This window comes from Geotrypetes seraphini, chromosome 12 (assembly GCF_902459505.1).
Source record: "Geotrypetes seraphini chromosome 12, aGeoSer1.1, whole genome shotgun sequence".
Taxonomy (NCBI): domain Eukaryota; kingdom Metazoa; phylum Chordata; class Amphibia; order Gymnophiona; family Dermophiidae; genus Geotrypetes; species Geotrypetes seraphini.
The window spans coordinates 44,410,548-44,431,639 of record NC_047095.1 but is presented as its reverse complement, the minus strand read 5'-3'; the positions used below and the strand labels follow the sequence as shown (position 1 = coordinate 44,431,639).

At 44.5% G+C, this 21,092-nt stretch overlaps 1 protein-coding gene across 9 annotated transcripts in view; it reads right to left on the bottom strand.

The window, feature by feature from the left end:
• GNG12 (G protein subunit gamma 12) overlaps positions 1 to 21,092 on the bottom strand; it is a 106,523-nt gene that overhangs the window by 49,114 nt on the left and 36,317 nt on the right. For 3 of the 9 annotated variants that reach the window (XM_033916391.1, XM_033916389.1, XM_033916388.1), the window contains one exon: positions 15,680 to 15,887. The exons of the other annotated variants lie outside the window; for them this stretch is intronic. The gene's annotated coding sequence lies outside the window, so the exon portion shown is untranslated. The remainder of the gene's footprint in view (positions 1 to 15,679; positions 15,888 to 21,092) is intronic. 9 annotated transcript variants of the gene reach the window in all.

Genomic DNA, 21,092 nt, shown 5'->3' with positions numbered 1-21,092 from the left:
GGCATCTCAGTGTGGTGCCCAGCAAGAGAGTAATGCTTGTTGAAGACGATGCATGTGCACCCTCACCCAAGAAACCACATCCGGTGTGTGCGCCCTCTTCTAGAATTTGAGGATAATCTCACGCTGAATGAGCCGGCTGCTCCAAAAGTGCAGAAATCTGGGCACACAGTTTCTGTATGCGAGTCTCAGACAGATAGACACAGCTGTATTGAAGAGGACTCCCAAGTATGCCAATGACTGTGTGGGCTGCAGGTGACTCTTTCTGAGTACCTGAAGCACCTGCTCCACTGTGCGATGTCCCTCAGCCAAAGAGGAAGCTCTGATCAACCAGTCGTCTAGATAAAGGTAAACTTGCAGACCCAGCTTCCTTAGGTAAGCTGCCACCATCACCTTGGTGAAGGTCCGAGGCGCTGTTGCCAGCCTAAAGGGCAGGGCTGAAAACTGGTAATGCTACTCCAGAACATGAAACTGCAGAAATTTGTGGTGGGCCACAAATATGGGAATGTGTAAGTATACCTTCATAAGATCCAGGAAGACCAGAAATTCCCCCCGGATTCACTGTTGCAATGACTGACCACATGGTCTCCATTTGGAAGTGGGGAATCCTGAAAGCCGCATTCATGTGCTGAAGATCCAGAATAGGTCTCCTATATTTTGAGCTTTTTTTGGCACGATAAAGTATACAGAGTATCGGCCTGAGCCCGAGAGGTTGGGTGGTACTGGCTCTATATAGCTTGAATATCCAGTAAGTGCTGAATGGTGGCCTGAACTCTTGTCTGGGTGTCCTGAAGGAGAATCCACGAATCAATCTGGCAGAGACTGGACAAATTCCAACTTGTAGCCTGACCGAATAATGTCCCAAGACCCACTAGTCTGACATGATACGCATCCAGGCAGGAAGAAACGTTGAAAGCCGGCCCCCTATCCACAGAGGGGCATCCCTGGGCCTGGCGTCATTGTGTCTTTCTGGAAGGGAGTGCAGAATGGGAGGTGGAGGGCTGGGAATGCCTGTAACTATGTAGCTTTCCTTATGAGATGGCGGGGATGTCACTAATGAAAACTAGAAGAAGTCAGAAATTGCTTTGATAAATAATATATGAACTGACTTCGCATTCAACACAAACCTGTCTATGAAGTGTAATCAATATGTTTTAAGTTGCTCAGAAATGTGAAACTCAACAAGGGGGGAACGCACCCCCCTAGAATGGGAACAGAGTTTACCTCCCAGTCATTGCAACTGTTTCTGTAGAGATCACACTTCAAGCCAGGATGTTAGTTAATCAAAAATTGTTACAGTCCTTGAAATGATTAAAGTATAGGATTTTCTCCTTTCTTCTTATGCTTGTTTTATACTTGTCAGAACATCACTTAAGCATGATTAATAGAATCATAACTTAGCTCAAATGAGGGGTTTGGGGTCCCGACGTGACCCCGTTTCATGTCCTTCATCAGGAGACCCACTCACGATTGCTGGAAAACTGGCTGTAGTCTTTTAAACTTCAGTTATGTTAAAGTTAGTGATACGACAACATTTCAAAACTGGCAGTTTGAATACACTTTGTGGTGTGAGAGCTTTTCAGTTTTGAAATGTTGTCGTATCACTAACTTTAACATAACTGAAGTTTAAAAGACTACAGCCAGTTTTCCAGCCCAAAGGCACTACGCCACTAAGAGACACCGCGGAGGCGGACTGAGGCTGCGTAGGGGAAAAAGACTTGTTTTGAAACTGACCACAAAAATCTCATGAATTTAGAAAAGGAGTACAGCTCCTGGGGCACAGAGTCACCCTTAGATGACTTAAACTTGCGTTTCTTAGAATGGGTGAGGGTCCGCAGCCTGGCTGACTGAAGAACCAGCCGTGCCGAGTCCAGAAGCATTGCCAGCCACCCAACTGGGCTAGCTGAGAATTTGATCACCTGCTTCCGCAGGAGGGAAACTAAGCAAAGCGCTACAGCCCCCCACCTCTGCTGCGTCACGCGGTATAAGGACGCTCTAAAAGTGAAAATATGTACAAACCTGGCAAGAATCCACATGAGAGCCCTAGAACTCCATCCCAGCAGTTTTCTAGGCAAAATTCAAAGTTTTAAGGAAGCAGGAAACTGAAAAAGATTGCTAAAAATCCAAGATAGCTACCAGCACAAAATTTGCACCAAAATCACAATATTTATCACACTTCACAAACTCTAAAAATGGCAATTTTAGGATTTTTCAGGAGGGGAAATATAGGGGGAACATCCAGAAACACTCAGAACCCCACTTTTCCAACCTCCCCCGATGACTCTTCACAGGGTGTCAGCCTGTGTACTCATTTTGACCTGACAGGATACGAGTTGCAAACCTGTTTTCAGCTCTCTCATGGTAGATGTATGAGAATTTCACTGCCACAATGCTGGGAAAGCTTCCTCAAAACTGATCTTCAAGCTGCTAGTCAGACTCCTTTGTCCGGCTATATCTCCTCCCCTGCTGATCACTGGATGCACACCAGGATGGGCAGAGGCGTGAAGACGCAGCCGGCACCCTGTGAGAAACCGCCGAGCCTCCTAAGGGTGCCTAACAGTCTGCACTCAACCTCTGCTTAACATAGAAACATGAAGGCAGATAAAGGCCAAATGGCCCATCTAGGCTGCCCATCCACAGTAATCATTATCTCTTTCTCTCTCTGAGAGATCCCACGTGCCTATCCCAGGCCCTCTTGAATTCAGACACAGTCTCTGTTTCCACCACCTCTTCTGGGAGACTGTTCCACACATCTACCTCCTTTTCCTTAAAAAAGTATTTTCTCAGATTACTCTGGAGCCTAGCACCTCACTGCAGTATGACTCATCTTCGGATTAAAAAAATGGGAACATACTTCCAAATACTCCACTGGTTGCCGGTAGAATCCAGAATACTCTTCAAGTTTGCCTGCATCAGCTACAAAGCGGTCTTCGAGATGCTACCAACTTACCTCGCCTCCCAATTCTTCACCAACTGCCCAAATAAGACCTCTCGCAGAACAAACCTCTTTAATTACCCATCTCTGAAATCATGTCAATACAAGACGTTCCTAGACAGTTCATTCCAGGCAGCTATCATTCCAGGCAGCTAAACTGAACACATGGCTAGCAAAACCAATACTCGAGGCCACATCATACGCTGCCTTCAGAAAATCACTGAAGACCCGTCTCTTTAACGCAATCTGAGTTCTCTTCCTCTGCCAATCTTATACCCCTGAAAGCCCTTCTCTCCCCCACCCCTCCCCCATTACAAGTACAGTGGTGCCTCACACAACGAACTTAATTCGTTCCAGGAGCAAGTTTGTTATGCGAAAAGTTCGTTATGTGAAACGCGTTTTCCCATAACAATACATGTTAAAAAAAATAATTCGTTCTGCAGCATAAAATATGCTAAGATGACATAAAAAAAGATAAATTTGTCAAAATGGTGAAAATGGTGGTCTTGCTGAGGCCAAACTCTTTGACGAGGTCACACTGTTTTACCCCACATTCACTCCTTCTAATTATTTCCCTTTTCATTTCAACAGAAATCACCTTCCTGCTTTTTTTAGAAGCCATGATATATAAAAAATATTGAGTTTATCTTAAAAGGACGACTGTATACAGTGAGAGAGGGCAGAGTCTCAGCGGCAAAAACTGGGACTTAACTTTTCTTTTTTTTTTCTAGCATCGGGGAAGCGGCGAGAGTAGCTCCGCCCCCCCAACGCATCAGCAGTAGGCGCCGGGCCCCTCCATAAAAGGAGGCGAGCCGACGGTCCGCCACTGCACAGGGAGCCAGGCGAAGGGCTGTGAGAGAGGGCAGTTAAGCGCAGTGACTAACGACTGCCTGCAGTGACTGCGCGGAAGGATGCAATACATCGGCAGCTCGGGCGACTTCGTTGTGTGAAACGAAGTTCGTTGTATGAATCAAGACATGAAGTTCGTTGTGTGCAGCGTTTGCTGTGCGAGGCGTTCGTTGTGTGAGGCACCACTGTATATTGCTGTAAACCTCTCTTATAATCATTGCAAGTATATTCCTGTAAACCGCTTTGAACTCTTGTTTCCTGTTGTAAACCACTTTGTACTTCAGTATCCTGATCTAAACATTTGTTTCTTGTTGCAAACATCTAGTTTTTCTCATTGCATGTATCTTCTTGCAGGCCGCCCTGAACTTATGTATCCTGTTCCAAACATATGTATCTTGTTGTAAACATATGTTTCTTGCTGTAAACATCGCATACTCTCAATGCACGATTCTTGTTGTAAACCGCTTTGAACTTATGGTATAGCGGTATATAAGAAATAAAATTATTATTATTAACTTCATCCTATGCCCTCTCATTCCTTTCAAATGAAAGACTCAACTCATGCACATTTATATTATGTAGGTATTTAAACGACTATCATATCATATCTCCCCTCTCCTGCCTTTCCTCCAAAGTATACAGATTGAGATCTTTAAGTCTGTCCCCATACACCATTTTAGTAGCCTTCCTCTGGACCGATTCCATCCTTTTTATATCTTTTTGAAGATGCGGCCTCCAGAATTGTACATAATATTCTAAATGAGGTCTCACCAGAGTCTTATACAGAGGCATCAATACCTCGTTTTCCCTACTGGCCATACCTCTCCCTATGCAACCTAAACATCCTTCTAGCTTTCGCCGTCACCTTTTCAATCTATTTGGCCACCTTAAGATCATCACATGCAATCACACCCAAGTCCCGTTCTTCACCCCCTAAACTGTACTGTTCCCTCTAGTTTTTGCAGCCCAAATGCATGACCTTGCATTTTTTTAGCATTAAATTTTAGCTGCCAAATTTCAGACCATTCTTCAAGCTTCGCCAGGTCTTTTAATCATGTTATTCACACCATCCGGCGTTTCTACTCTATTGCAGATTTTGGTATCATCCGCAAAGAGGCAAATCTTATCCGACAACACTTCAGCAATATCATTTATAAAAACATTAAAAAGAACAGGCCCAAGAATAGAACCTTGAGGCAAACCACATCCCTTTCCTCGGAGTGATCTCCATTGATCACTACCCTCTGTCGCCTTCGACTCAACCAGTTCTTGACCTAACCCGTCACTTTGGGACCCATTCAAAGGGCACTCAGTTTATTTATTAGATGTCTGTGTAAAACACTGTCAAAGGCTTTGCTAAAATCTAAATACAGCACATCTAGCACACATCCTCTATCCAATTCTCTGGTCATCCAGTCAAAGAAATTGATCAGATTTGTCTGACAAGAACTGCCTCTAGTGAATCTATGTTGCCTCCGGTCCTGTAATCCACAGGATTCCAGAAACTTGACTATTCTCTGTTTTAAAAGTGTTTCCATTAATTTGTTTACCACAGAAGTCAGACTTACCGGCCTGTAATTTCCTACTTCTTCCTTACTTCCACTTTTGTGGAGAGGGAACACATCCATCCTTTGCCAGACCTCCAGTACCACTCCTGACTCTAGAGACTCGTTGAAAAGGTCAGCCAGCGGAGCTACCAGAACTTCCCTAAGTTCCTTCAGCACCCTCGGATGTACACCATCCGGCCCCATCACTTTGTCTGCCTTTATTTTAGCTAGCTCCTCAAGAACACAACCCTCTGAAAATCGATCAGGGTCTATTACTCCTCCAGCCCTATTCATGTTTGTCTTCTGTGGTCCCACTCCTGACGCTTCAGCCGTGAACACAGAACAGAAATATCTGTTAAGCAATTCAGCTTTTTCTTTATCAGCTTCTACATATTCCTCCCCTTCACCCGAGTCTCACAACGCCACTTTTGCACTTCTTCCTATCACTAATATATCTAAAAAAAATGTCTTGTCTCCCCATTTTACCGTGTCAGCTATTTTTTCTTCCATTTGCATCTTTGATTTCCTGACTACAAGACCAGCCTCTCTTAACTTTTCCAGATATTTTTGCCTGTCTTACTCTTTCTGCGAACTTTTGTAGTTTATGAAAGCTAACCTCTTATTACTTACCTTCATCGTCCTTACCTTCATGCTCTTTTCAGTTTTGCCCACTGCATTTCCACTCCTTCCAGACGTTCCCACCCAATCAACAATTCCTTGACGTAAACTCCCATCCGAACAGTTAGTTTTTTAAGTCTAGAACCTTTGCTTTTGAATGATCTCTCTCTATACCAGGGGTGGACAACTCTGGTCCTCGAGGGCAGAATCCAGTCGGGTTTTCAGGATTTCTCCAAGGAGTATGCATTGAAAGCAGTGCATGCAAATAGATCTCATGCATATTCTGAGAGATTGGAGTTCGCTGAAATGTAGGGCCTATTGCAGGGACCATATATAACCCTCACCCAGGGTACTACTCTCCAGTACTGCTGCCATAGAGTCCAGGAGCTGCAAGAAGTCACATACCATGGGAATCAGAAGCTTCTCCACTTGGTCTTCCGGGAGGAACACTATCCTCCAAGCAGTGTTGAAGCGGACTTCCGAGTACTCCAGGGCCTGGGAGGGAACCAGATGAATCTTGCACCAATTCATGACCCAACCTAGGGTTTCCAACTGAGAGATGACTTAAGAAGTGGCCAAGCAAAGGGCAAAGCCTGAAACTATGCAGTAATGGTGTACAAGAACACAGGCGCAAAGATAATTCCTGTGCCCTGTGAAGGGAATGTGCAGATGGTCCTGAACCTCATGGAGAGCTGTCAAGAACTTGCCTGATCGAACCAATGCGATCATTGACCTAAGGGTTTCCATGTGAAAATGCTGCACTCGCAGGCAGACATTTACTCCTTTCAAGTCCAGAATGAGATAAAAGGATCCACCCTTCATAGAGATCACAAAGTAAATTGAATAATGACCCAGACCATACTTTTTGTGAGGCACTGGCTCCACAGAACTGAGCTCCAACAGATGTTTAAAAGTAAGGGTGACAAGCTCATCTCTTTTTATACTTGGCAGAATTCTGTGTACAATATGTCAAAATCCTCCAGTTTATTTGCAGTGTTTTGCATAGAATTCTTCTATCCTGAGGTATGAAATTCATACCTGCCTTTTCCTTTCTCAGGTTCCAGCCTCCTCAGTTCCCTCTCTGACTCCAACTGCAGATCTGTGTCCCTCTAAATCTCACTCTTCTCTCACTTGTACTCTGAATCCCCTTCTTGGCCCCCATAGTCTGGCATCTCGCTCTCCCTCCCTCTCTCCACTGGCTAAGAATCTCTTCCTCCCTTCCCATTCATTTCCTGGCCTTGGTCACTCTCTTTCTCTATCATCCCCCCCCCCACACTTGCAAGTCCAACATCCATATCCCCTTCACCCCACTTCTTGCTTGAACTCTGAATCCCTTTCCTACTCCCCATGGCCTGACATCTCTCTCTCCCTCTCTCTATGATCAAACATCTCTTCCTTCTCAAACCTTTTCCCCTCTCCTCCTCCCCTGCAGGTCTAGAATCCATGTCTCCTAACCTCTCCTCCTCTACCTGCAGGTCTAACATTTTTTGTTCTTTATAGTGAATGGGGCTGCTGAATTGAAATCCCTGATGCAGTGGCTAACCAGATGATGCAGAAGTGACTATGAAGCTGTAAAGAAATGAATTGCTGAAGTTAAACGTGCCAACATTATGGAGATGTTTCCTACCGAGTTAAGTACATTTTTTGTATTGCCTTGTACTGCTGATTTTCCAATTAGATTGACTGTGTGGATTTAAAGGAGTTATTACACATTTTGAAAATACTGATGAGGAATGAATGAGGAAAAAAAAAAGTAAGTTTTACTCATTTTGAGGATATTGTTATCATAAACTAGATCTGAATACCTTAATATAAAAGGTTTTTTTTTTTTTAAAGTTTTGGTGGGGGAGGATTTTATGACAATGATTAGAGCAAGGAGCTTATTAGATGTTCACATGAAAGGTGTTTTGCTCCATTTCTTAGGCTTTTCCTACACCCTATATGGATTTATGCCACCAGTCTGGTGGGATTTTTATTTGTAGAATATTGGACAAAAAATAACCCAAACAAGTAAAACATGATCTGATCTCAGTTTATACATCGCTTCCTAAAGAGAACCCAAATCATCCTGTTAGTTATGCATTCATCCAGGTGCCTGAATTGCTCAGTGTTTGGGCCTAGATCAGTAGTCTCAAACTCGTGGTCCGGGGACCACATGCAGCCTGCCAAGTACTATTTTGAGGCCCTCTGTATGTTTATCATAATCACAAAAGTAAAATAAAACAGTTTCTTGATCATATGTCTCTTTAACTATAAATTACATTATTAAGACTTAGCCAAAAGGAAAGATTTATAAACTATAAAAGAGTTTTACCTCATGCAAAATTGTAATTTCTTTAATAAGACATAACTATTTTTTCTGAGGCCCTCCAAGTACCTACAAATCCAAAATGTGGCCCTGCAAAGGGTTTGGGTTTGAGACCACTGGCCTAGATGGAATGGCCTCAAGTTAGGATAAACGAGATTCCTACTGTAGGGATATTTCTGCATCATCTTTTGGAGGCTTGAGGCCTTGAACAATCTTTTCTAAACAAAGACATCATGGATCCTGCCTTGCTACATGAAAGTAAACTGTTTGCTTACAGCCAAGATCAGTTACTTCCGCAGGGCCAGAATAGCCTGAGAAAGTGTATAGGAGTGAGTTTCACAGGCATTGCAATGAAGTCTGTCCTATTTTCTTATCTTGGCAGGACATTCTGTATCAGTCTTGAGAAAGAGGGTCCATCTAGAAGCCTATTCACTCTCCTCCTGTGTGACTGACCATAAGCTGCTGGATGAGTCTTGTTTGGTCCTTGTTGTCACCTGGCCATGACTGGAGAGATTCTGGACCAGACTGAAGACAGTTCGGTTTGATGTAGAGAGAAGGAAGGAATAAATGGAAAAAATGAAAGGTTTCCTGATTGACGTGCACATATCTTTGAAGACAATAATAATAATAATAACTTTATTCTTCTATACCGCCACAATCTTGCGACTTCTAGGCGGTTTACAATCAAGAGTGCTGGACATTCAGCGAAATACAATAAGTAGATATTCAGAGGAAATACAGAGATCAGGAAACCTCAGGAGGCAATAGTTTATATAAGTATAGAGAGAGGGATGTCATATGTGTTAAGACCAGCACAAGAAATCATCCTCAAGCTTCAGTTGCAAACAGCACAGTTACTTATCGTAACAGTTGTTATCCAGGGACAGCAGACAGATATTCTCAACAGTGGGTGACGTCACCGACGGAGCCCCGCAACGGACAGCCTCGAAAGCAGACTTGCTTGAAGATCTTTGTAAGAACTTCCGAGTGCTGCACTGTGCATGAGCGAGTGCCTTCCTGCCCGAGTTAGGGCGCGTGTCTCCTGTGAGGAACCTCAGTTCAGATACCTAGCTAAGAAGCCAACCAGGGGATGAGGGTGGGTTGTGAGAATATCTGCCTGCTGTCCCTTGATAACAACTGTTATGGTAAGTAACTGTGCTTTATCCCAGGACAAGCAGGCAGTATATTCTCAATAGTGGGTGACCTCCAAGCTAAGCATAATGGGATGGAGGGAGAGTTGGCAAGTTAAGAAAAAAGATTTTGCAAAACAGATTGACCAAAATAGCCATCCCTTCTGGAGAAAGTATCCAGACAGTAATGAGAAGTGAATGTATGAACCGAGGACCAAGTGGCAGCCTTGCAGATTTCCTTAATAGGAGTTGATCTGAGGAAAGCTACAGAAGCTGCCATAGCTCTAACTCTGTGGCCCGTGACTCGACCCTGCAGAGGGAGACCAACCTGAGCATAGCAGAAAGAGATGCAAGCAGCCATCCAGTTGGAGATTTGCTTTGAGACAGGGTGGCCCAACTTATTTGGATCAAAGGAGATGAAAAGTTGTGGGGCTGTTCTGTGAGGTTGAGTGTGTTGCAAGTAAAAAGCCAAGGCACACTTGCAGTCCAAAGTATGGAGAGCCACTTCTCCAGGGTGAGAATGAGGCTTTGGAAAAAATACTGGAAGAACAATAGATTGATTGATGTAAAATTCTGGAGGGAAGGCATAGAGAAAATGACCCGTCCAATCCAGGAGAAAAGCATCTGCCTTGAGACGCTGGGGAGAGTATATTCGAGAGCAGAACTGAGGCAGCTTGTTGTTGAGGGGAGATGCAAAGAGGTCTATCTGAGGGGTCCCCCATTGAGCAAACACCTGATGTAGAGGCAAGGAATTGAGTGTCCATTCGTGAGGTTGCAGAAGACGACTCAATTTGTCCACCAGACAGTTGTGCTGACCTTTGATATATGCTGCTCTGAGAAAGATGTTCTGATGGATTACACAATCCCACAGCTTCAGAGCTTCTTGACAAAGGGAGTGAGATCCCATACCTCCCTGTTTGTTGACATAATACATGGCGACTTGGTTGTCCGTCCGGACAAGGACTACGTTGTCGTAAAGATGTTGAAAAGCTTTGAGAGCATTGAAAATTGCTCTGAGTTCCAACAGACTGATGTGACAAAGATGGTCCGCAGGAGTCCAATGACCTTGGGTACGGAGTCCGTTGACATGGGCTCCCCATGCGTAGGTTGACAAATCTGTTGTGAGAACCTTCTGATGAGGGAGATTGTGGAACAGCAAAGAAGAGAGCATCCACCAGTGGAGAGACTGCTTCAACAAAGGAGAATTTGTTGAGAAAGCGGGTCGGTAGCTTGTTGCCACTGAGATGCCAGGGTCCACTGCGAAGGTGAAGTCTGGCAAAAGGAGTCACATGAACTGTAGAAGCCATGTGACCAAGCAGAACCATCATTTGTCTTGCTGAAATTGATGTGAGATGAGACACTTGATGGCAAAGGCGAATGAGGATATCCTGACATGGTGGAGGTAGAAACGCCCTGGGTTGGACAGTGTCTAGAGTGGCCCCAATGAATTGGAGAGACTGAGATGGGGTCTGCTGGGATTTTGGAAAGTTGACTTCGAACCCCAGACTTTGGAGGAACATAATAGTCTGTTGGGTTGCTGCAATAACCCCTTGTTGAGAGGGAGCCTTGATAAGCCAAGTTTTTCCATACCTGGACAACTGAAGACCCTGGGCACGGAGGGCTGCTGCAGCCACCACCACCAGACATTTTGTGAAGACTCTGGGGGATGAGGCAAGTCCGAAAGGAAGAACTCTGTATTGTAGATGAAGATTCTCCACCCTGAATCGAAGATATTTGCGAGAGGCTGGATGAATCGGGATATGAGTATAAGCCTCTTTGAGATCCAGAGAGCATAGCTAATCTCCCTGATCCATCAGGGAATATAAGGTTGGTAAAGATAGCATCCGAAACCTCTCTTTGACTAGAAATTTGTTGAGGGGTCTGAGTTCCAGAATGGGTCGCAAATCCCCCGTCTTCTTCGGGACTAGAAAATAACGGGAATAAAAGCCCATGTCCTGTTGGTTTAGAGGAACCTCCTCGACAGCTCGAAGGCGAAGAAGAGCCTGAGCTTCCTGAAGAATGGGAAGGTGCAGCAAATTGGAAGGACACTCTCTTGGAGGGCGATCTGGAGGCCCCTAAAGAAAATGAAGTGAGTATCCCTCCCGAAGGATGGTGAGAACCCAGAGATCTGAGGTGATTATCTCCCACTTGTGATAAAATTGGTGAAGATGATCTCCTATGGGCAGAAGAGAATTTTGGTGCAGGGAGGTTGGCATGCTCAGACTGGGAAAGTCAAAAAGACTGAGCTGGTTTAGTCGCAGCAGGAGTCTGGGCCTTCTGCTGACGTTGTTGTTGTGGAGGCCTTCTAGGCGGAGGCCTGTAGAAAGCTGGTGTCGTTTTTTTGAGGATAACGACGCGGTGGTTGCTTGTATGGCCGAGCAGGAGGAGTCTTAGGCTTCAGCCGAATCAAGGAAGCAAAGGAGCGCTCATGTTCAGAGAGGCACTTTGTAGCAGCTTCAATAGAATTATCAAAGATTTCATTTCCCTGGCAAGGTAAGTTTGCTAGACGGTCCTGCAAATTGGAATCCATATCAACAATGCGGAGCCAGGCAAGACGGCGCATGGCTACTGCAAAGGCAGAAACTCTAGAACAGAGCTCAAAAGCATCGTATGTGGCTTGCAGCATGAAGAGGCGAAGTTGAGACAGAGTTCTGATGATCTGTTTGAATTCTGGAAGACTTTGTTCCTCAAGAGCCGGGTAGAATTTAGGCAGTAATTTGAGGAAATGGTTAAAATAAGCCGTGAAAATGTAGTTATAATTGAGAATTCTGTTAGCCATCATGGAATTCTGGTATAATCTGCAGCCGAACTTATCCATGGTACAGCCCTCCCTGCCTGGAGGGACCGCAGCGTAAAGCTGAGATGGATGAGCTTTCTTTAAAGAAGATTCCACCACCAAAGACTGATGGGATAATTGAGATTTCTCGAAACCTTTGCAAGGTACTGTGCGATACCTGGATTCTAGCTTAGATGGAATAGCTGTGATGGAATAAGGAGTTTCCATATTCCTTAAGAAAGTTTGCTTCAATACTGGAGTCATAGGAAGCCTCAAGGTCTCCTTGCGTGGAAGAGGCAACTCCATATCAGCCAAGTATTCAGGTGTATACTTGGAATCAGAGTGGAGATCCAGTTGAAGAGCTTTTCCCATGTCGAAGACGAACCTGGCAAAATAGGCAGACTTCGAGGTCGAGGCATCTTCAAGAGAAGGAGTGCAAGACCGAGGAACTACTGAGTAGGAGGGAGAAACCTCTCTGGAATACTGAGACAGAGTCTCAGAGTCCAGGTGCACAGTGATGGAGGAAGCTGCACTACCTGCATGAGGAGGAGTCAGTGAATGTTTGTGCTTCAAAACCCTCAATGGTGACGTTCCCGGGGTTCGAGGGACAGATTGGGTCGAGGAAGGAGGAGAAGGCTCCCTCGGAGGCGGTCTTGATGGAGGAGTCTTCGACCTCGATGGACTTCGAGGAGAAGAAGCCGGTGTAATAGCTTTGCAAGACTTATGTTTAGATTTGGATGAAGTCTCAGTAGCCTTGGATAAACGAGGCATAGTAGATGTCTCCTGAGGAAGCTTGGAAGCGAGATGTCTCGAATGCCTCGGGTGATGCTTCAGTCGAGGTGAAGGAGACTGTGTCCGAGGAGTAGGTGAAGAGTCACTGGATGAGAACCGGTGAGACTTCCAAGGCTTGCCTCTAGGTGCTTCCACCAGGGTCTCAGACTGCCGCTCAGGCTGGCTCACAGGAAGCAGGGTCGAGGATGGGAGGAGTTGAGCCACGACTGAGGAAATCTACATGGTCAGAATGGCTTTTAACATGTCCTCGAACATGGGCACCGAGACAAAAGGATCAGGTCTCGCAGGTGCAGCAGTGCGCTCTAAGGAGGGCGACCTCGAGGTTGAGTATTCCTGATGCTTGGAGGCACGCTTAGATGAAGGTCTAGTCAAGGTAGGCCAGCAGATATGGCCTGGGATGCCTGTGACTCTGGAGGCTTCTTAGGAGTAGTACCTGAAGGAGAGACAGGAGACTTACCCATCGAGGTCTTCAGGAGAGGCCTTCAAGGCCGAGGGAGTCGAGGTCGAGGCCTTGGTGGAGGCAGACGCTGGAGTCGAGGTCGAGGACTTAGAGGTCGAGGCTGTCCCTGAAGCTAAGGTCGAGACCTTGTCAGTTGGCTGGTCCATCGTGCCAAAAAGTTGAAGGAGCTTGGCATGGCGCCGAAGGGCCCAAGGATGGAGGGTAGCACAGCGCGAACAAGCGTTGGGATAATGTTTGGGACCCAGACAAACAATACACCGACTATGAGGATCAGTGATTGAAAGGGTCTTGTTGCACTGGCTACACTTTTTGAACCCGGTTAGAGGCCGGGACATAGAAAAAACGAAGCCTGACATACCGAACGAGGTAAGCGGCCAGGCCTAGGCCATAAGGCCACTGCCGGAAGAAAAATAAAAAATAAAAGTTAGTTTATATATATAAATATATATATTGTAGAAGAAAGAAAATAACAATAAAACGTGAGCACAACGACTAATAAATAACAAAAGCCGCGGTGAGAGAAGGCAACGAATGCTGCAGAGCTGAAAGAAGAGGACTTTTCGGCTCCGCGGAAAACATTGAACTGAGGTTCCTCACAGGAGATGCGCGCCCTAACTCGGGCGAGAAGGCACTTACGCATGCGCAGTGCAGCACTCGGAAGCTCTTACAAAGATCTTTAAGCAAGTCTGCTTTCGAGGCTGTCCGCTGCGGGGCTCTGTCAGTGACGTCACCCACTATTGAGAATATGCTGCCTGCTTGTCCTGGGATAATGGTTGCATCATAGGGCTAGATAAAATCCAGTGAGATAAGTTCTCTAGGAGAGGTAAGCAGACAATCAGGCATCCCCCCAACAACCCAGCAGGTGTTCCAAGACGAAGGCAAGCTTACTTTGACATCAGGAAATGACTCCCCAACAAGAAACCCTAAAGATCACCAACAGGAACAATAGGAGTAACACATGGAAGGTAGAAACAGGCACCTCAAGACAATGCAAAGCATCAAGAGAGAACGCCAGCTTACAAAAATTCAGACTAGAAAGAGCACAACTTTGTTCAGCAGTGACTGGCTTTAAGCCAAGCTGAGTTTCAGGGAACAATCCTGAACCTGTCCAGGAATCCATACATCTTCAGTACACACCACGTCACAAACCTGGGGAATGGTTTGTTCAAACTTCTGGCTAGCGTGCATGTCCAACGACTCCACAGGGCTACCTTGCATTCTATACCAAAGGACATGATTCACCAAGTCCACGCAAACTCCCAGTCTAAGAAGGCAATCAGATCCTAAACATAAGGATGTGTGCAGGCCCTGGACAACAGAAAAGTGGTGGGTAAAAGTCTACAAACCCAGAGTTAAGCAAGGGTAGGCTGCAAACCCCCATACCGTGGCCTGGTATCGGCACAAAAGTGGAGCGACACATGGCAGATGATATATGCATGGTTTGCACAAGTTGCCTATAGAGTGGTTCACTAACATGGAGATGTCACTGCATAATAACAGGTAGGCTTGTACTGGCAAAGAGCCCTGCAGATGGACCAAGACTGTCAAAGCTTCATCCTCCTGGTCTGCTAACACACGAGGACATGAAGTAAGCGCATTGGAAAAAGGAGAAGAGGATACTTGAGTGGCATCCTGCGAGTGAGCACTTACAGCAAGTGAGTCTTTCAGAACAATGTCAGATATCAGATCTTTCTAGAGTCCGATTACTTTACTATGTTTGTGACACCCTCCCTGGGGTGGTAATTGCTGAAAATTTATGCAAATAGAAGTGTCCTTAAGCTCAATATAGCTGGAACCTTTGACTCTGCTTATGTGCTTCACCCCACCATAAGGGATAGGGTAGGTAACTTGGGCCCAGACCACTTCCTGGACAGTCCAAAACAGGCCTCAATCTCTTCAAGAATTTGTTTCCAATTAAGAATTCCTCGCCAAGATTTTTGGTAATGACTGGATGTTTAATAGTCAAATTTTCAAGCTGTAAAGTAAGTCAAATCTGACCCGCTGTCTCAATGTTCTGGTTACCATATGCCACCAGTGACATATCATAGGGAGTAACGCGCAGAGTGGCCTGATCCCCCAAGGTAGCCTCAAGCTGTTGAAACAAGCCCCAGGTAATCAGAGTCACCTCAGAAGCTGAATAAACAAAGGTAAACTATACCATTGGCCCCGAGGTGTAAGTTTACCCAAAAAGTGTTTGTGGGTCCTGATGGGAGTCTCATAAAGGTAGCCAAGATGGTCTCCACAATGGTATCAGAAAGCACACTTGCCTGGATAATAGATACTGCAGCCTGTGAAGGAAAAGAACGGGCGGTTAGTCATTCCTTGTCCTCCTCTGATGAGGACCAAGGGGTTCCATTTCTTCGCAGTCAAACTTCCTCTTGTTGAACCACTTCTTTTTAGACCGATGTAGGCCATTCCCTTCCTGGAAAGTAGCGATAGCAACAGACTGTAAGGGTGGGTTTTACTAGAAGGAACCTGGGAAAGAGAAATATAACTGTTATTTTCCAGAGACAATAAGCACTGAACAGCACCGACACACTGTATGTTATCCTTAGGCCTCCTCTTAAAAGTAAACTTGGTAGCTGCACCATTTTAGACTCTAGCACAGTGTTTCTCAACTCGGTCCAGGAGTACCCCCTTGCCAGTCAGGTTTGCAGGATAGCCACAATGAATATGCATGAAAAAAATTGCATACAATGGAGGCAGTGAATGCAAATCAAGTTTATGCATATTCATTGTGGCTATCCTGAAAACCTGACTGGCAAGGGGGTAACTCCAGGACCGAGTTGAGAAACATTGCTCTAGCACACGCATCATAAATAATCTCTGGTTACCTGAGAAGGGAAGAAAAAGAATCCTGATGCTTGCCCGCTAAAGGAATCTTGAGATGTTCAGGTAAACCTTTCAGAAAAAGATTTCTGTAATTTCCAAGTTCCACATGAGTAGATGCAGGGGGAGCTCCTTGACAGAAAACTTATTTCAAACAAAATGCAAATTCCCTCAGGCTTTTTCTGTGGGGCACAGCGCACCTTGTATGCAGTGCACCTGGCCTCTGCCACATCTAGAAACATCCCATAGCATTTCTTTAGTTGCTGTTCCATTGTGGCCAAATCAGAAGTATCAGCCATAATAGCTTTCAAATAAGCATGACAATCTTCATGAAAGATCCATTTAAGTAAAGCCCACTGATCCAAATCACAGTAAACCTGGAAACTTTGAAATAGTTCATGTACAGAACCCAATGTGCTTATATCGATTTTCCATTCCCGACTAAAAAGGTACCAGTAACTACAGTATCAAAAAGCCTTCATGAATGTGACATTCTGGTGATAGAAGAGCTCCATCTTGTGTTTGCTTGTTGCATTGCTTCTCAACAACAGAATCTAACCTCAAGAGATATGGCTTGATGTCAGGTTGACGTGATGCATCAGCATGTATGTAAGGCAGGTTGGTCGACCTCACTAGACTGGGCTTAGTATCAGATGAAAACAAATCAGAATGGTGAAGGGCAGAACCCTTGGCACCACGTTCCTTCCCCCCCCCCCCTCCCTCCCGAGCAGAAGGCAGCATGCCTGTCAGCTCTGGGAAAGACAGGAATATGCTCCAACACAGCAAACAGTGGGAGGACAGACATACTCCCAGCGGGCACAGTTAAGACAACACCCAGAGCTGAAGAAGAGGAAGGAGAGAGAGAAGAAATACTATCAGAATCTAAGGAGAGGGTGTCCAGCTCTTCCCTAACACTAGTCAAATCCTGATATAGTACCATAGTAGATGACGGCAGATAAAGACCTGAATGGTCCATCCAGTCTGCCCAACCTGATTCAATTTAAATTTTTTAAAATTTTCTCTTCTTAGCTATTTCTGGGCAAGAATCCAAAGCTTTACCCGGTACTGTGCTTGGGTTCCAACTGCAGAAATCTCCGTTAAAACCTACTCCATTCCATCTAAACCCTCCCAGCCATTGAAACACTCTCCAGCCCATCCTCCCCCAAACGGCCATATACAGACACAGACTGTGCAAGTCTGCCCAGAACTGGCCTTAGTTCAATTTTTAATATTATTTTCTGATTCTAGATCCTCTGTGTTCATCCCACACTTCCTTGAACTCAGTCACTGTTTTCCTCTCTACCACCTCTCTCAGGAGGGCATTCCAGGCATCCACCACCCTCTCTGTAAAGTAGAACTTCCTAACATTGCTCTTGAATCTACCACCCCTCAACCTCAAATTATGTCCTCTGGTTTTACCATTTTCCTTTCTCTGGAAAAGATTTTGTTCTACGTTAATACCCTTCAAGTATTTGAATGTCTGAATCATATCTCCCCTGTCCCTTCTTTCCTCTAGGGTATACATATTCAGGGTTTCCAGTCTATCCTCATACGTCTTCTGGCACAAGCCTCCTATCATTTTCGTCACCCTCCTCTGGACCGCTTCAAGTCTTCTTACGTCCTTCGCTAGATACGGTCTCCAAAACTGAACACAATACTCCAAGTGGGGCCTTACCAATGACCTGTACAGGGGCATCAACACCTTCTTCCTTCTACTGGCTACACCTCTCTTTATACAGCCCAGCATTCTTCTGGCAGCAGCCACTGCCTTGTCACACTGTTTTTTCACCTTTAGATCTTCACACACTATCATCCCAAGGTCCCTCTCCCCGTCCGTGCTTTTCACCTCCCAGCATATACGCTTATTAATCCCCAAATGCATTACTCTGCATTTCTTTGCAATGAAGCAATGAATTTTAGTTGAAGGCATTAGACCATTCCTCTAACTTTTGCAGATCCTTTTTCATATTTTCCACTCCCTCTTCGTTGTCTACTCTGTTACAAATCTTGGTATCATCTGCAAAAAGGCACACTTTTCCTTCTAACCCTTCAGCAATGTCACTCACAAACATATTGAACAGGATCGGCCCCAGCACCGAACCCTGAGGGACTCCACTACTCACCTTTCCTTCCTCCGAGCGACTTCCATTAACCACCACCCTCTGGCGTCTGTCCGACAGCCAGTTCCTAACCCAGTTCACCACTTTGGGCAATCATGCAGAGTTTGAAGAGAGGACAATAAATCATTCAATTCAGGAACAGAATCAAAATTTAACTTGCAAAGCAAGAAAGGCAGCATTCTTCTGAGCCACAAGCTGGTGGAAAGAAATCAAGTTCTTGCTCAGATGGGGTGAAAGCTGAATATAGAACATCACATTCACTATAAGCAATAGGCAATTTTTTTCACGTAAACGATGAGATGCCACACATTGATCTGGTAAAAGCTCATAAGAAGAGTGTAAAGTAGCAAGTTCGTTCAATGCTGCAGACAGATCAAACTTCAATTGCGCAATAGAATCAGACAGAGCTCTCATGTTCAGATAAGGAAGCCCAAAGATAGACTACATTCTCTTCCAAAGAGTGCTTGAAATCCAGCAAAAGTCAAGCTGAAGCTGCAGCTTATGGCATCATTTAAATAACCCTCTATATCCATGTCATGCTCACACCAGATTTCAGGGGAGGCAGAAGAGGTATGAGTAACCAGACAAGTCAATTATGTGACCCAAACAGAGGCGAAATGTAAAGCAGACTGTAATTCAGACCTCCTACATTACAAGACCTCACAGCGAACAGAAATATCAGATAATTGCAGCAGAATAAGTGCAAGTTCCTCAAACAGGGATGCACTGGCATCCACAGAGATTAAGACAGTTTAGCTTGTAAAATATGCTTAAGAGCAAATAAAGAGCAAGAAAGCTCACCAAGGGCTTTACAAGAAATCTTAGGTTTAGCCTTGGCAACATTCAGCAAAACAGTAGAGTAAGCAGAGCTTTTAGTACAGCCATCAGACACAGCAGAAAAAGGTTTAAAAAGTCAAAATAAGCTTCAGGTTTAGACTGACCCAGAACAAAAACAGCAAATCTAGAAAAAGCAGTTTGCTCCAAATCCAACAAAACCTGTGAAGATATAGCCATATCTCTAAGCGCAAAACACACAGCATAAAAACTTCAAAAGACAGAACCAAAATTCCTAAGGACAGAGCCCCACCATTATTTAGTTCCTAATTTGGCTCTTTGTCAGAAAACTAAGAATATCCATTGATTATGCCCTGATAAACCTTTCCTGAAGGATACCTGCAACTTTATGTTGTTTGGCTGTTGATATTCCAGAGAAATTTAAGGTTACCATGACATGGGGCCAAATTTTTCCCTGTCCTTACAGTAACTCAATTTCCCTGTCCCATCCCGGTGTTTTTGTCACTCTCTATGTCCTATTCCTTAAAGTTCTGGCTTAATCGCACAAGCCTCAAACATTTATGATTTTAAAGTGTTTGAGGCTTGTGCAGATGAGGACAGAGCTTGCAGGAATGGGGCAGGGACAGGAAAAGAACTTGCCGGGATGGGACAAATTTGTCCCCGTGACATTCCCTACTAAGTATGAAGATTTTCATATACTACTGTTGCTGTTGTAAGCAATTCTTGGTTAATTAGTACTCTGTCACTTATACAAAGCATGATGTCTCCAATCATTTTCCATTAAATTGTAATATTTGTATGATTGCTGTGCCCAAGCATGCCTTTGTTACTGTTAGTGGAGTTTTTCTGTTCTATCTTAACACAGATCCTACCATGAGTGATCTTGAAGTTATAGATGTTTTCTGTGAAATCCTATTGACTTTACCTGTGAAATGGATCAAGTCTTTATGTTTTAAGCATCCCACCCACACTGTTGAACTTGCTATTGATAGTTCTGATCTTCGTGTTATTGACTACAATAACAATTTTCCTGGTGTCCATGAAGTTGGTGATTATGATCTACATCTCCTCATCACCACTGTCATCCCTGTCTTCACCTGCCTGTTTCTGATATCCATCTTTTGGGGCAAGAAGTTTTCTATCTGCATCGCCTCATTTATATCACTGTCCAACACCAATGACTATGAGGCTGCAAGATTTTGTTGAGGCTATACCAGAGTAATCTTCTATTCTGTTGTATTTCTGTATGATTGTTAGCTAACTTCTGATTGGCATACATTAATATTGCCATGACTTTTTAGTTTTGATTCTTGTTTTCCATGTGTTAAAGACATTGTACTAACACTATCAGTTGTTTGATATAATTCAGACTTTCAAATCTATTCCAGAGAAAGGAAAATGGTAAAACCAGAGTGCATAATTTGAGGTTGAGGGGTGGTAGATTCAAGAGTAATGTTAGGAAATTCTTCTTTACGGAGAGTGTGGTTGATGTGTGGAATGCGTTCCTGAGGGTGGTGGTGGAGAAGAAAATGGTGACAAACTAACATGGGATGAACAGAGGATCTCTAATCAGAAAATAATGGGTATACACTGAAGGAATTAAGGCCAGTACTGGGCAGGCTTGCATGGCCTGTGTCCCATATGAGGACGGGCTGGGGAGGGCTTCAATGGCTGGGATGGTTAAGATGGGCTGGAGTGAGATTTGATGGAGACTCCAGTAGATGGAACCTAAGCTCTAGGTTTCTGGCTCAAAAATATCTAAGAAAAAGGACCATTTAAACTAATTTATGGAGCATGTATGGTTGGGCAGGCTGGATGGACCATGCGGGTCTTTATCTGCCGTCATTTACTATGTTACTATTTTGACTATGGCTACTTGATTTACTGAAATTTAAATGTTTACTTCTGAAATCATTATTGATTTGTGTTGCTGAGA